Source organism: Salmo salar, chromosome 03, assembly GCF_965601325.2.
Source record: "Salmo salar chromosome 03, fSalSal1, whole genome shotgun sequence".
Lineage (NCBI taxonomy): Eukaryota > Metazoa > Chordata > Actinopteri > Salmoniformes > Salmonidae > Salmo > Salmo salar.
The window spans coordinates 73,448,815-73,466,323 of NC_138293.1; the positions used below are offsets into that span (position 1 = coordinate 73,448,815).

At 42.1% G+C, this 17,509-nt stretch overlaps 1 protein-coding gene across 3 annotated transcripts in view; it reads right to left on the reverse strand.

Moving 5' to 3' along the window:
* Nucleotides 1–17,509, reverse strand: part of LOC106601482 (protein shisa-6) — a 73,011-nt gene that overhangs the window by 36,796 nt on the left and 18,706 nt on the right. The window lies entirely within an intron of this gene.

A 17,509-nucleotide genomic window follows, 5' to 3' on the forward strand; every position in this document is an offset into this window, starting at 1 on the left:
AATAAAGCCGAGACACACCTTCCTGCTCACTCTGAATAATGGGGTCAAGTGCCAGCACTCACTGTAGATTTCATTTCCTCTCCCTGATCTCGTTATCTGGCTTGGGCTTCATTGCGTCTTATTGTCAGTCTGCGTTTTTAAGCTTTTTCCTTGGCTCAGACATTTTAATTGTCTGTCTAGTCACTTCTACTGAGTACTGGCATTGCCAAGGCAAAATGTCAGACACCTATGCATCCTAATGAAGTCCTTTAAATCTTAATATGTGTAATCGTATTCTAAATGGCTTTAATTTGCTAAAGACCAACACCGCTTTGATTTAACATGCAGTAATCAGTACGTATATATAATTTGAGGGAGTTTTTTTCTTGTTGTTGGTCTACTACTCATTTCATATAGAAAATGCAATATTCAAATGTTTTTTTTCTGTAAAAAAAAACATTTACAATTTAGAGTTTGTTTCTGCTTTCTTACATCCCAACATAGATGTGTAGAGCTGAACTGCATTATTTTGGTTATCATAAATAACATTGACAAACTCCTGTGGGCAGATTTATCAAACCAGAGTGTGCACACATTTAATTAACTGTGCATGCAATGCCGGGCTCAGAGAAGAGATGCCCACCCGGCTATACGACTACAGCACAGTGCCTTGATGCATACAACGTCAGAAGACGTGAACAGACAGAAGCTAATGAAATTCTGTTCGCTCTGCCTGACTTTCTGGGCTAACAGCAAACTTTGGCCACAGTCTGAGGCCTTTTAAGGTTATGATATCAAGTCCAATAGAGAATGGTGATGTCTTCAAAGAGAAACAATCATGATAAAACCAGCAGAGCATAACTGGTTTCGTCAGATGGGGTTGAATGTGATGTGTTGTGATAGGCTATTCTACGTAGGCCAGCCGGAGGTCTTCCTGTAATAAAATACACTCTCTCATGAGCAACCCTGGCTGTTTTTCAGTGGTTATGATATACAACAATGTTGCTGATCAAACTTTACGTTGCCACCGATGACATCACTGCATTGGGATGCAGAACAAATCATCATAGGATGAGATGCTATAGTCCATTCAGACAGGATTCATCTTGGATCCCTGCCAACCATTTATGGCTAATTGCGAGAACTACTATGAAAGGTTCAACACTCTGGAACAAGTTCTGTAAATTATTTGGAATGCTGCGTACTGTGTGTGTGTGTGTGTGTGTGTGTGTGTGTGTGTGTGTGTGTGTGTGTGTGTGTGTGTGTGTGTGTGTGTGTGTGTGGTGTGTGTGTGTGTACGTGCATACACACAAAAACCCGGTGCAGTCAAAAACAAAGAAAATTATGATAATGCCATTTTAGTGTAAGAGCTGTTTGAAAAGACCACCTGAAATTTCTGTCTGTTTTGGTGGGATGGAGTTTTGGCCTGCCTGGTGACATCACCAGGTGGTAAATTAGTTAATAGTTTTGACAATTTTCCCCTCCCCACTCAGAACCCTCCCAGACCACTCTCGGTAAGAAGTTGTTTTTGTTTCTTTTTGACTTTTTGATTGAGAACAATCACAGCAACGGACTTAATTGCTACCCAGAAATGATTTGATATTGAGATAAAAACGACTGCATTGGGCATTTAAGCTATAATACTGTAAATGTCATTTTATTGGATGAATGTGAAAGTGATTCATGTTTGAGATCCCGTTAGGAGACATGTTAAGGCATGGTCAACTGGATCAGGCCTCAGGTTGACTTTTCATCTGCTGACTGGAGCTAATGGATCAGATGAAATGACGATTAAGCTTTAGAAGTGGAGTAGGGGTGGGGTGATTGTCTTAAGTACTGAGATGTTAAGATGACTGAAGAAATATACTCTTATTCACTTCCCTCCACTACAATGAATAGGCCTTTCCATCATTTGATTATTCTCTGGTGCAAAATAGGGCTTATGATGATCACTTTTTGTCTAGCACGTCTGGCAATTGTCAATCTCCTGCTGTGCATGAAAGACTTTAAAGTGGTCATTGAGCACCATACGCTACGCACCACAAGTAACATGATTTTGAAATGGAATAAGTGGACCATACCTGGTATTCTGTGGAACACTGGGTGAAATAATGTTATGGAGATAGATGTGGTGAAGAGTTGATTGGGTCAGAGGGCATTGGAGAAGAGGAGAGAGAATTAGTTTGGCTCATGGAGATGCTTCAGCCTCGAAGTAAAGCAGAAAACAGGAACTTTTGATACATCTTTTTTTATATATTGCATTACCACACTGCACAAATGACGAACACACAGACTTGTAAGTGGAAATCGGGCATCATGCGCTGTAAGACCAGAGAGCTGTTGAGAGGATTATCTCCTCCCGAATATAACACAGCATTACGCTGTATGCAATTGAAATAATATCTCAGATGATGGAGTGCAGTAATCTGAGTGTTAATGGAAAAACCTCCCACTGAGGGTGACACATGATGGGGAATACATGAGAGCTAAGTCTCCTTTACAGTACTCTTCTATGTCTTAATGTTTAAATGTCACCTGGCTGATCTCAAGTCAGAGAGCATATCTATCCACAAGCTATAGTTACTGTGGTACAATGATATGTTGTTGTTGTTAGGCCTTCCGAGTGGTGCAACGGTCTAAGGCACTGCATTGCAGTGCTTGACGCATCACTACAGACCCGGGTTTGATCCCAGGCTGTGTTGCAGCTGGCCGCGACCAGCAGACCCATGAGGCGGCGCACAATTGGCCCAGCGTCATCCAGGTTAGGGGATGGTTTAGCCGGCCGCGATGTCCTTGACAAAGTGTCTTTTCATGAACCTTGCAATAGACTGCATCACAAATACCGTACATGGCTGGAGCTGCATTCGTGCCTAGAATGAATCAGTCTGGTTTCAATTTTGAACTGACTGGCTGGTTTCTCAAAGAAAAGACTGATGCTTTCTTGTTCCCCTACAATCTGCCTTCCTCCATTTTCTTCTTCATTTTCTTCGGGGTCCTCTGAAGGATAGATTACAAATGATAAAAGTGGGTTTTGCATCCAATCTCCCCAACACAATGCCCAAGCACTCTGCCGTGCCTTCTGTAATGAGGTCATTATTATGCATATCTCAGATATTTGGAGGAATGCGGCTTAAAAGCTTAGAAGTTTTAATTGATTAAGTAAAGCAGCCTCCATTTGCAACACAGATGGCTGTGTTCATGAAGGTCATAATATTTGAACGCCATATTCAAAGCATTCTAATTAAATATTGCTATATTCTGAATGCTATACAGCGCATTCGGAAAGTATTCAGACCCCTTCACTTTTTCCACATTTTGTTCCATTACAGCCTTATTCTTAAATGGATTAAATCGTTTCCCCCCCCTTCATCAATCTACACACAATACCCCATAATGACAAGCAAAAACAGGTTTTAAGAAATGTGTTCAAAAATAATTTAAATTGACATTTTAGTCATTTAGCAGACGCTCTTATCCAGAGCGACTTACAGTAGTGAATACATACATTTCATGCATTTCTTTTTTTTGTACTGGCCCCCCGTGGGAATCGAACCCACAACCCTGGCGTTGCACACACCATGCTGGCGTTGCAAACACTATGCTCTACCAACTGAGCCACATAAATAAATAAAATCTTACATTTACATAAGTATTCAGACCCTTTACTCAGTACTTTGTTGAAGCACCTTTGGCAGTGATTACAGCGTCGAGTCTTCTTGGGTGTACAAGCTTGGCACACCTGTATTTGGGGAGTTTCTCCCATTCTTCTCTGCAGATCCTCTTGCAGGACACACCTATTTTCAGGTCTGTCCAGAGATGTTCAATCAGGTTCAAGTCCGGGCTCTGGCTGGGCCACTCAAGGACATTCAGATACTTCTCCGGAAGCCACTCCTGCGCTGTCTTGGCTGTGTGCTTAGGGTCATTGTCCTGTTAGAAGGTGAACCTTCGCCCCAGTCTGAGGTCCTGAGTGCTCTGGAGCAGGTTTGGAAAGCTCCAAGCGGGCTGTCATGTGCCTTTTACTGAGGAGTGTCTTCTGTCTGGCCACTCTAACATAAAGGTCTGATTGGTGGTGCTGCTGAGATGGTTGTACTTCTGGAAGGTTCTCACATCTCCACAGAAGAACTATGGAGCTTTGTCAGAGTGACCATCGGGTTCCTGGTCACCTCCCTGACCAAGGCCCTCCTCCCCAGATTGATCAGTTTGCCTGGGCGGCCAGCTATAGGAGTCTTGGTGGTTCCAAACTTCTCCCACTCAAGAATTATGGAGGCCACTGTTTTCTTGGGGACCTTCAATGCTGCAGACACAATCCTGTCTCTGAGTTCTACGGACAATTCCTTCGACATCATGGCTTTGGTTTTTGCTCTGACATGCACTGTCAACTGTGGGACCTTATATAGACAGGTGTGTGCCTTTCCAAATCATGTCCAATCAATTGAATTTACCACAGGTGGACTCCAATCAAATTGTAGCAACATCTCAAGGATGATCAATGAAAAAAGGATGCACCTGAGCTCAATTTCGAGTTTCTGTTTTCGCTTTGTCATTATGGGGTATTGTCTGTAGATTGATTTTATTTTTTAAATCCATTTTAGAATAAGGCTGTAATGTAACAAAATGTGGAAAAAGTCAAGGTGTCTGAGTACTTTTCGAATGCACTGTATATAAATGAATGCCATGCAGCCTTTCCTTAGTCCTGGAAAGCAACACCAAGATGATATTCAACCAGCATCGCCTTGAGACATAAACATCATATGCCTAGTAAAGCAACTCATTCACTATCTTCCTGAAAATTTTCCATAACAATGTATTCTGGAGAGGTATTAATATTTAATGTATGCACAAGACATTTTTGGAGGTAAAAATCTCGCGTTGACAAATGATCTGTGGTCAGTTTTGAACTGAAATACTGTTCAGATCAGGGAGAAGCACTAAGGTTGTTAATCATGACTTGTAGACTAGCCTGGAGTACAGCCTCTTGCAGTAGAGGGGTATTTTACCACTCATTCTCCAGTCTACTGTCACAGCTTTTTTATCACTCTTGTTAGTTTGTCTTAATTATGTTGCAATTCCACTGTACTTAGAGTTGTTAAAGGCTTGTCTCATTATCTTTGCATTACCATTTTTATCAGGATGCTCTTACTTGCAAGGTTTGACAGTTTTCAACAAAATGTTACCCTTCATTATGCACTCTTTAAAAAAAGGGTTTCTAAAGAGTTATTCTCTTCCCATAAGATAACCATTGTTGGTTCCAGGTGGAACACTTTTGGGAAAGGCTTTTGTAATTTCTACACGTGAGGATCACAATGGGTCAGATCAGCTTGGCAATGACTGACAATCACCAGACTCACTCCCACCCGCAAAGGGGGGGAAGAGGGAACGGTGGAGGTTTTGACACCTTCATACCCGGTCGTAAAATTTAAGCAGGAGAGAACTCTCTTTCTGTCTCTCTAGTATTGGGATTGAAATGTCCTTCGTCTCCAGAAGACTTTTACCCGCCAAAAACTCTGATGTCCAAAAAGTGGATAATGGAACAATAAATCTATCATAAAGAATGTGGGAAATGGTCAGTGGGGAGATGTAGAAAACTAATGTGATATTGCTTTTCATTTAGTGATTTTCCCAAAAACTGTATGGCCCAAAAAGATGGGAATGGGATTTTAAGAGTCATAAGGGATAACTTCTAACGTCCTTTGCACAGTAACTAGCCACACTCCGAGTGAGGTCAGAAAAGCGTGTAAGTGTGATGGAAGTGCCCTTTTCGACCAGAGTGTTTAAAAGGACTGGCCAAGAATGATCATATCAGACCAGAAAGATGTGAGACCGTGGTCCACACGTTTGAAATGGTTAGAATATAACCTCAACACGAGGTGAAGCAGAAACTCACTAGACTAGACCAGGACACCGCCAGTCTGCAGCTGCGCTTGTAAAGTGGTTTGGAACTTTGACTATCTACCCGAGTAAGAGGAGAAGAAAACTCCCCTCTCAGTGTTGTAACTTTAATGGGTTACAGAGTTAATGTTTAAGTTAATTCATTGAGCTGTATCTAAAGATATTTTCTTTAGATTTATTTACATATATGTTTTTGTATTAGAATTTGTGTGTTGGAGATTGAGAGAACTACATACATATTTTGTTGTATTGGTTAGTATTGAATTACGCTTTTGACTGCAAGTTCCAGAATGCCTTGCGACAAGAAGTACAGAGAGAACGCGCCAGTTATGTACAAGTGACAAGTGATTATCCTGACCTTTCGCTAGCAACTTACTTTTATTGTTTTATAGAATCTAAAGTTGTTAAATGTAACGTGAACAAGTATTATTACTAAAAGAAGCTTTCATCTCAAACCCGACGTCCCGAGTCATTACTTTGAAGATAGTTATTCTATACTCAGACAATCACTGGTACGGCTAAGTAGCTGTTCTTAGGAAACAGCTCATTGGAGACCAGACAACTAAGAAAAAGGACATTTTGACCTCTGGTGGACATTCAGAGCATGCACAAGTGGCCTACAGGAAAGGCTCACCAAAACAACATTCTTCCGAAGGAGGGCTCATTCCGACAGAGAAACAGCGAATGGTATTCAACACATAAATACATTCATTACTTCTTATTCCAAATGGCCGGTGGTTCATGTGCAAGGTATATAATTAATGTGTGGACAGTCCTAGAATGTATCCACGATAAATGTCCCTTTTTCTTACTCTTTTACCCACCCCCTCTCCATATATGTAACAAGCCGTCATATCTTGTCAGTACACTAGGGACCTTTGTCTCATGGAAGTGTGTATGTGTATTCTGTGTTATTATTTAGTTAGCTAATAAATAAATATTGAAACCAATTTGTGTAGTACTCAAGGCTGGAGTTTTTGCGTATCCAAGAAGGTTGCGACCATTCAGAATTATAAGACTGATATGAGGTAATGATTAATAAATTACTGTTATCCATATATAACTTATATATCTTCTAGAGTTTAATTCGGGAGTTGGTAACTCGGTAACAATTTATTCCATGGTGCCCCAAATCCTAATGAGTTAATTGTTACATGATTCATTTAATCGGGTAACAATTAAACATATTTAGTGGATTAAATAAATAACAGTCATCAGATTAATGAAGGTAAAGTCACGACAGGTTCTACATGGAACCCAATAGGTTTTTAGCTGGGACCAAAAGGGTTTTACCTGGAACCAAAAAGGGTTCTTCAAAGTGTTCTCCTATGGGGACAACCGAAAAACCCTTCCAGGTTCTAGATAGTTGTTATATTATTGCTCCTCTCACCATGTATCCTTGCATTAAAGTCCTTTACACTTAGCTGAATTAGTGGATGTAAATATATACATAGTGAAATCATGCTCTATTGGTTGCAAGTTTAGACACTTTTTTGCCCGATAGAGCCTTTTGTCACTTCCAAACTCTAAACCACAACCATCCACCTTAAGGCAGAGTCTTTCAGTGATGCTGCTGTGTGACTGGTGCAATTTGACCTCAATGTAGGTTTCAGGGTAGTTATCTAATGTGGGGCAGCAGAGATTGCATTGTATCCATGGGGCCTGCCAGAGACTGCATTTCTGGGAACCTTTGGAGGGACACAAACTTCTTAAAGCAATGCACTTGTGATGGCCTACTCTCCACACTGCATGCATCGGCAGTCTGTTTCAAGCCTCCATCCATCCCCTCTGTGTCGGGTGGGCAGACAATAAAAATATATTTTCCACTAAAATGTAACAGCCCCCTACAAATATTTATCAGTGTGTCCAGAAGCAGGCTGTACTGTAATTGAATTCTTGAGTCCACTGATAAAATTCTATTATATCCCCAAAATGGTGACCGTGTGTTCAGGCCGTGTTCTTAACCTTCTGGTCCCCTGTGTAATCATTGATTTACTGGTTGAAAGTCTATTCCTACAACAATAATGTGGCTCTTTGAAAGGTTATCATTGAAAGAATATTAATGATTGAAAAATATCTGACATGTTTAACACTACAGATTTTAACATTACTTTTTCCTAAAAAAATGTATCCCACACAAGAGCCAAATGAAAAAGCTGCAATGTCACCCAAGTCAACTGGAGCAGTAATCCAGCCATGTCCGTAGACATCTTGGTGTGGAAAGAAACTGACCTGGGATGCATTGCCTCTGGCCTCTGTTGTTCCTTTGTCATGGGCTAATGTTTGCGTAGACACACACATGCCTCCTCAGGGTGAATACTAGTCCCTACCCCTCAGATCACAAGTTCAATTAATTTCACAGTTGGCGGCACCCACAGTCCTTTTGCCCAGCCTGTTGTCTGGGGCTGGAGAGAGATGGAAGAATATGATGTGCCTCAAGCTGCAGTCTCTCCCCCCATGAAGACTCAACTCGCCCAGGGACAGATCTAGTCTGATAGAACCGCTGTGCTGCCTGCCTGCGTCCCTGCCTGCCTGCCTGGCTGACTGTCTGCCTGCACTCGCCTGCCTGCCTGCCTGCCTGCCTGCCTGCCTGCCTGCCTGCCTGCCTGCCTGCCTGCCTGCCTGCCTGCCTGCCTGCCTGCCTGCCTGCCTGCCCGCCTGCCTGGCTGTCTGCCTGCACTCGCCTGCCTGCATGCCTGCCTGCCTGGCTGCCTGGCGGCCTGCCTGCCTGCCTGCCTGGCTGCCTGCGCTCGCCTGCCTGCTTGCCTGTCTGCCACATATTACGAGAGTGTCCAGACACAGAGAAAAGAGAAAAAAATGTCCAGACACCTGAAATGATAAGGATACAAGTGGAGATGAGAGTGTCCAGAAACAGGGAAAAAAATGTCCAGACACCTGAAATGATAAGGATACAACAAGAGATGAGAGTGTCCAGACACTTGAAATGATAAGGATACAAGAGGAGATGAGAGTGTCCAGACACCTGAAATCATAAGGATACAAGAGGAGATGAGTGTCCAGACACTTGAAATGATAAGGATACAAGAGGAGATGAGAGTGTCCAGACACCTGAAATCATAAGGATACAAGAGGAGATGAGAGTGTCCAGACACATGAAATGATAAGGATGCAAGAGGAGATGAGAGTGTCCAGACCTGAAATGATAAGGATACAAGAGGAGATGAGAGTGCTAAATGCATCATTACTGCTCCATAAAGGCAAATTATTTATTTTCCTTTCCTATAAAAACATCTTAGATGTTATTTAGTCATGTTTCTGTATTTTACTCTATATTATTGAACCATATCACACCAAAAATATTCTGATGTGGTCATCTAAACCCAAGCCGATGCATAAGACTAATTTGACTTATAATTATTGTTGAAAGGTACAATTATTTGCCAGTAAATCATAGTTTGCCATTGTCAACAACTTGGTTATACTTTTTTTATGTTGTAACCAACTTTGCTATATAGAAAATAAAGATTCTCAAGATTTTGGTGTTAGAAAATGCCATTACTGATGGGCGGTGTCGACAGTTCATGAGAATGTGCACCACAATGATTTGTTTGAAGACAAATAGCTGCTATTATAAGATATGGCCTTCAAAGCCAGTGTTCTCCATGGCCAGATTAATGGGACCAGCCTCTTGCCGATATCACACTGCAACATGATGAACGGGAAATTAGCATAAAAGACTCCTTGCATTCTCTTAATGAGCTTTAATAAAAAAGTGGCCACACAGCACGAGGAAATGGTCCTGATTGATGTCTCACATTATTGGGGATTGCACCCTTCAGAACTCCAAAACCCTTGTCTTCTGCCTGGTTCTCCTGCCCTCTCTCCCTATCTCTATCCCTCTCCTTCTCTCTCCATCTCTCTCTACTTCTCTCTCATTCTCTCTGTCAGTACTGCCTGCTGCTGAAGCCTGGTTCCTTCTTTTCCAGGACAACACCCAAGGGACAGTCTACTGATAACAGGCCTGTCATACCGGCCCACTCTCGGCTCTCACACCTCTATTTTATTCAATAGCACAGTTCTGAAGTCAACCCGCATTTTCCTTCATGCCACAAATATTAGATTTTTCATATCCCTAAGCAACAACTCCCTTCATCAGGGTGTCTTCAATGTGAACATCACCGAGCTGTGTTTCTGAATGGGTTATGGATTTGTTTAGGATGTCAATACTATGTCTGTGTTACAGGTCTGAGAGAGAGTTAACACGCTGTGCTTCCCTGAATGAGTGAACACTACAGGATACAGTACAGGATATAGAGGATACACACTGAGTGTACAAAACATCAGGAACTCCTGCTCTTTCCATGACATAGACTGACCAGATGAATCCAGGTGAAAGCTATGATCCCTTATTGATGTCTCTGGTTAAATCCACTTCAATCAGTGTAGATGAAGGGGAGGAGACAGGTTAAAGAAGGATTTTTAAGCCTCAAGACAATTGAGACATGGATTGTGTATGTGTGCCATTCAGAGGGTGAATGGGCAAGACAAAATATTTAAGTGCCTTGAACAGGGTATTGTAGTAGGTGCCAGGCACACCAGTTTAAGTGTGCCACAAACTGCAACGTTGCTGGTTTTTTCACGCTCAACAGTTTCTCATGTGTATCAAGAATGGTCCAGCCAACTTGACACAACTATAGGAAGTATTAGAGTTAACATGTGCCAGCATCCCTGTGGAACGCTTTCGACACCTTGTAGAGTCCATGCCCGACGAATTGAGGCTGTTCTGAGAGCAAAAGGGGCTGCAAATCAATATTAGAAAGGTGTTCCTAGTGTTTTGTACACTCAGTGTGTGTGTGTATATATATATATATATATATATATATATATATATATATATATATATATATACACGCAGGATATGTGAGGGAAAATGTACTGCTCTAATGTATGGGCCTGTCCTTCTTCCTCTTGTCACTCTAAATCTACTCCGAGGCGTTGCCTAATGAAGCAGCCAGCAGAGAGTGTATGATGACTATGGATCAGACGCAATTGTGATTTTGGGACGCCATTCCACCGAGCTGCAATTACCAGCCATTTGTGGCTGGAATGAGAGCTTGTCGCTTGCAGCTCAATGTTCCACCACCACCATTATGCCGAAAAGCTAGAGGATTTAATGTGCATAACAAAACACACATCTCATTGCTCGTTCTCCACCCTACTGGGCACTGATTTGCACTCACTGCAGTTTCCTCTCTCTCTGATGAGCTGATTGTGGATATTCCTGTGTGTTTGTGTGTGTGTGTGTGTATGTGCGTGTGTGTTTGCATGCACCTGTGTCTCTATTTATGAGTAAATACATTCTGAAAAATGTAGACACTCCGTTGGCTTTCCACATTAGCTAAGACATTGTACACATCACAGCCAACAAACCCCCAAATACACAGCCTGGCCTGGGCTTGTTGCAGCATTTTGGTATTTGGGTGTCAGAGGGTTTGTATCTCTCAGCCATTTGCTCCATTTGTGTCAGCTTTGGTCCAGCTTTGAATGAGCTATCCCTTCAATGTAATGGCAGATCCTCCCTTTACAGAACAACAGCCTTTCTTCAATAGCAGCACTGAGTGTCTGGGCCACATACAGCACAGTACTGTAGCTGTCCTGCTATGCATGCTAGATCTGCTCTCCCTGGTATTAGTATTCAGACAGGTGTGGTATGGTCACTGCTGCTCTTCTGATGTCGGCTAGCTCGTTGGCGTCATGCTGACAGAAGCAATTCCATATCCACCACTGCCCTGTGCTGCTCTCTCCTCATAATAGATATTGACAGGTGGAGTGCAGATAACACTAATCTCCATCCTAACATGATTGGATATGTCATAGAGGGCTTTTGCATCATTATAGCATTCAATTCACAACTTTGTCGGCCCGCTAATAGCATTTCATGCTAGCATACGCCGTGCCCTGTAGCTGAATGGCTGTGTAATTGTCACCCTTCCTCTCTTCTCTGGTTCCTCGTGCTCCAGCCCAGCAGGTAATAAGCCCTGTCTTATACTTCATCTTTACTTCAACCCCCAAGCTGAAGGCTGCGTGGTCTCCTCATCTCTCGCTAGAGTCCGACTGTTTCCCTGTTTACATAAAAAATGCTGTTTTATACCTTGCCGTCAAAATGCACAGTTGATGAATAATGCATGTCTCTTATTAATGAGATTATGGAGCATGCAACACTAATGCAGATAGAGACAGCAATATATCCCTGCCCTAATAAAAGGCTGTGTATTTATATACAATATATAGATGTAAATTAATCATTCAAATAACCCGCCTGACATTGTCTTTAATATGGTATGATGTTTCCAACTGTATGAGCAAACTAATGAAATGTAAAGCTATACTGGGAAGACAGTGGGACATGTTTTACATTTTAGCAGATGCTCTTATCCAGAGTGACTTACAGGAGCAATTAGGGTTAAGTGCCTTGCTCAAGGTCACATCGAAAGATTTTTCACCTACTCAGCTCGGGGATTTGACCCAGTGACCTTTCAGTTACTGGCCCAACACACTTAACCACTAGGCTACCTTCCGCCCCTTCAGGAGCTCATAACATTAAGTCACACAGAGATAATCACAACGTTACAGTGTACAGTGTCCTTGCTTTTCAACATAGTAAGAGATACAGACAGTTTTGAATGGAATGCTATGTAAAGGATAGAATGAATAGGAGTCTCTTAAACCTGAGGAGAACTATAAAAAGGCATACTAGCCTCCCAAGGACTTTTACCTGCATCACACTTAACGTGTGCTTTAATGTGTGAGATCACAAATACAAATTCCCTACAATAGGCTATACAGTTATGTTTGTATTGCTGTGCAAGTTGGTGTATCATTTTCACAAAGCACATTCATACAACATGATACAAATGTGAAAATCATTTAACTGAATAGTAAACACTGTCGTACACACTGAATCCTAACTCAAGCTCAACAGGCACATTGGAATTCAAGGAGGCTCTGCGATTCTATTCTGAAGTGGTACGTCCTCAAGAATAAATGCACCAACTCCTGATATGGAGATGGGAGAAAGATAATTATATTTCCAATTTGAGATAAAGACACTTTGGGATAAGTAAGCAATGAATTAATGCATATCTAGCTGTTTCCATGCCAATTCATAATGCAGAGTACCATCAAAACTCAGATGGCATCAATATGCATATTGCTCTTGCACACGCACCATACATGCTGATCCATCTCCGGCCCTTCTAATGGGATTTCACTGGCCTAACACACACACCATACATGCTGATCCATCTCCGGCCCTTCTAATGGGATTTCACTGGCCTAACACACACACCATACATGCTGATCCATCTCCGGCCCTTCTAATGGGATTTCACTGGCCTAACACACACACCATACATGCTGATCCATCTACGGCCCTTCTAATGGGATTTCACTGGCCTAACACACACACCATACATGCTGATCCATCTCCGGCTCTTCTAATGGGATTTCACTGGCCTAACACACACACCATACATGCTTATCCATCTCCGGCCCTTCTAATGGGATTTCACTGGCCTAACACACACACCATACATGCTGATCCATCTCCGGCCCTTCTAATGGGATTTCACTGGCCTAACACACACACCATACATGCTGATCCATCTCGGGCCCTTCTAATGGGATTTCACTGGCCTAACACACACAACAGCAGTGCATAATGCATGAAATGACCATGGATCACTGGAGGTGATGTGAGGGTATCAGTGTGTTTATCAGTAAGATAAAGAAAAAATTATTTGTTCTTAACTGACTTGCCTAGTTAAATAAACGTAAAATAAAACAAATAAAATAAATAATACAAATCAGAAGGCTAGCGGATAGAGAGCTGAGTCCCAGCCCACAGCCACCCAGGCCACTGTTAAAGGCATGTGGGACTAAGGGAGCATGAGACTCATGAAGCCAACCTAATCACTTCCTTTAGCCTGCTTCTTTAATAGACAGGCTGAATAAGGATTATAATCAATTCATATTGTGCATTTGGCTGTCCCAGATTCCTACAGCACAGAGCAGAGGCTGTACTCTGCTCAGAGACATGCTCATCGGGAAAGAAAAGGAAAACACAGCTTGTGCCAATGTGGCTCTTGCTGAGAACAGAAAGGAACAAGGTCAGTGAGAGCAGTGTCGCTCGATAGCCTTTATGGGTTTGTGAACTATTCACAAGGATCTTTAATACACCTGAATTCATCTATGATTTACCTTCACCATGCTGCATTGATTGACTGATTGATTTTGGATTACGATCGAAAATAATGTCAAGATTATCTAAACTACCAGTTGCAAACAATTTGTTCACATTTCCACGTCTAACGCAACATTTGGCATGCTATGACACAAACTGTTATGTCACAACAGACATGACCTTAACAAGAAGCACTTTAGATGTCTTGCAAGAGCCCCAACTCTGAATAGTGCCCTGGTTCTTAAAATAAAAATGGATTGCGCCTCTTTCCAAAGACAGGCAACAAAGAGAATATTCTCCCATCAACTATCACCATGAATAAATCCTTTAGAATTTCTTCCTGTATTTTTTTAGACAGAAAACTCACAATAGTGGGGAGAGAGTCGTATGCGCGTGAAGGTAGAGAGTTCTGTGCCTCCGTCACAATGGCCCACTATTATTAGATTACAGTCCGTCTTGGTGCTCAGGCCTGTCCATTAGGATCTAGTTGGCAGGGCCATGCGTGGCATGCCTCTCCTCTTCCCCTGGCTGTCACACAGCCGAAGGGCACAGTGAAGTGGTCACAGTAGACTGGTCAGGAGGGGCGATGGACGGCTGGGCGGCTCACGCATCTGGGAGGTCACTCAGGGGTCAAGCTTTTAACACCCTCCCAATCTGGCGTGAACAGTAGAGGTCACAGCTAAGACACTCTGCCCAGCCATTTCCTTTTCCACTTGCCTTGGAACCGCAACACTTCACTACAGGGCGTGGTACCCCTTTACTCCTCTGCACTGGGTCTTTGACTGTACCTCTTAGTGATATAGTGGGGCGGCAGGTAGCCTAGTGGTTAGAGAGTTGGGCCAGTAACCGAAAGGTTGCTAGATTGAATCCCTGAGCTGCCAAGGTAAAAATCTGTCATTCTGCCCCTGAACAAGGCAGTTAACCCACTGTTCCTAGGCCGTCATTGTAAATAAGAATTTGTTCTTAACTGAATTGCCTAGTTAAATAAAAATATACTGTATACAGTCTCCTCTTCAGTACCTACCTCCTCTTACACCCCTCCTTTCTGGGATATCACTTAGCTGAAATGTCTGCCTTTTGTTTGTCTGCCTTTAGACCTGAGATCTTCATAATGTAGTCATGCAGGTGACACCTGCTTGGTGTACTTGACCTCTCCTACCAATGTGGAGCCTCAGGGATTACAGAAAAAGGGAGGGATGTGGGAGGGGTGCAGCACTGTCCCTATGAGACAAGGTCAGCTTAAATGGATTGGGATGAGAAGAAACCAATTCCCCCTGGGACAAAATCAGGGAGCAACTTATGAAAAAATAATTAAGCAGGATGCACATCAGTGGATGTCACAGCCAGAGGGGGAGGGGTAGGGGGGAGGGGTGGGGGGGGACACAAACAATCCTTAAGACAAGGGTAATGTTTGTTCACTTGATATCTGAAAGCGTCACGATGGACAAAGGATAATTTGTTTGACCTCAAAAACAGTTTGGTTTTGTGAAAGGAGTTACTTTTGAAGGAAAAAGGCCTGGGGTTCAGAATGACGTAATTAGATTTATAACAATATTATGAAATATTCAACCCATGTTAGTCTACGCCCACTGGCAATGCCCTCACATTTTTGTCTTAAGTCAGTTAGGACAAACAGATTAGCATTTATTACATTCGTGACATAACTTAGCTTTGGTGAGATTTTTATTTTCACAACCAATTAGTCATTTGCAAGGTTAATGTCTCATTTGAGGACAAATCATTTCTAACTCTTCACCACCTTTAAAAACACCTTTTATCAATTCAATGTTTGTCATTTAGATGAATGAAGTGGAATCTCTTGAAGTATTTCCTCTGTGGCAGCTGCTTGGCCGTTAGCTGTGTCTAATAAATCTGTTGTGGTCCACAGTGGCTAAATGGACACATCTGCCTGGCCAATCCATCATGGATATTCATTAATACATATTTACAGTTCCATGTGAATGCATGGGGAAAAGATCCAGAATATCATAATACACACTTGAAATGAACTTGAAAGGAATTTAGGGACTGAAGAGAGATGCGAAAGATACAGTTTGGTGTATTGTAGCAGGGTTACAGTATGGTGTATGTAGCAGGGTTACAGTATGGTGTATTGTAGCAGGGTTACAGTTTGGTGTATTGTAGCAGGGTTACAGTATGGTGTATGTAGCAGGGTTACAGTGATGTATTGTAGCAGGGTTACAGTATGGTGTATTGTAGCAGGGTTACAGTATGGTGTATGTAGCAGGGTTACAGTATGGTGTATTGTAGCAGGGTTACAGTTTGGTGTATTGTAGCAGGGTTACAGTATGATGTATTGTAGCAGGTTTACAGTATGGTGTATTGTAGCAGGGTTACAGTATGGTGTATTGTAGCAGGGTTACAGTATGGTGTATTGTAGCAGGGTTACAGTATGGTGTATTGTAGCAGGGTTACAGTATGGTGTATTGTAGCAGGGTTACAGTATGGTGTATTGTAGCAGGGTTACAGTATGGTGTATTGTAGCAGGGTTACAGTATGGTGTATTGTAGAAGGGTTACAGTATGGTGTATTGTAGCAGGGTTACAGTATGGTGTATTGTAGCAGGGTTACAGTATGGTGTATTGTAGCAGGGTTACAGTATGGTGTATTGTAGCAGGGTTACAGTATGGTGTATTGTAGCAGGGTTACAGTATGGTGTATTGTAGCAGGGTTACAGTATGGTGTATTGTAGCAGGGTTATAATGATGTTATGGGGACACGTAACATGTCTGTCAAGTTAGAATGTAAGCTTTATTGTCACATGTAAAAGTACAGTGAAATGCTTAACTTGCCAGCTCTACCCAACAGAGCAGCAATCAATATCAAAATAGTATAACTAATTAAAAAAACGAATATATACAGTGGCTTGCGAAAGTATTCACCCCCTTGGCATTTTTCCTATTTTGTTGCCTTACAACCTGGAATTAAAATAGATTTTTTAAGGGGGTTTGTATCATTTGATTTACACAACATGCCTACCACTTTGAAGATGCAAAATATGTTTTATTGTGAAACAAACAAGAAAAAAGACAAAAAAACTGAAAACTTGAGCATGCATAACTATTCACCCCCCTAAAGTCAATACTTTGTAGAGCCACCTTTTGCAGCAATTACAGCTGCAAGTCTCTTGGAGTATGTCTCTATAAGCTTGGCACATCTAGCCAATGGGATTTTTGCCCATTCTTTAATGCAAAACTGCTCCAGCTCCTTCAAGTTGGATCGGTTCCGCATGTGTACAGCAATCTTTAAGTCATACCACAGATTCTCAATTGAATTGAGGTCTGGGCTTTGACTAGGCCATTCCAAGACATTTAAATGTTTCCCCTTAAACCACTTGAGTGTTGCTTTAGGGTCATTGTCCTGCTGGAAGGTGAACCTGTGACCCAGTCTCAAATCTCTGGAAGACTGAAACAGGTT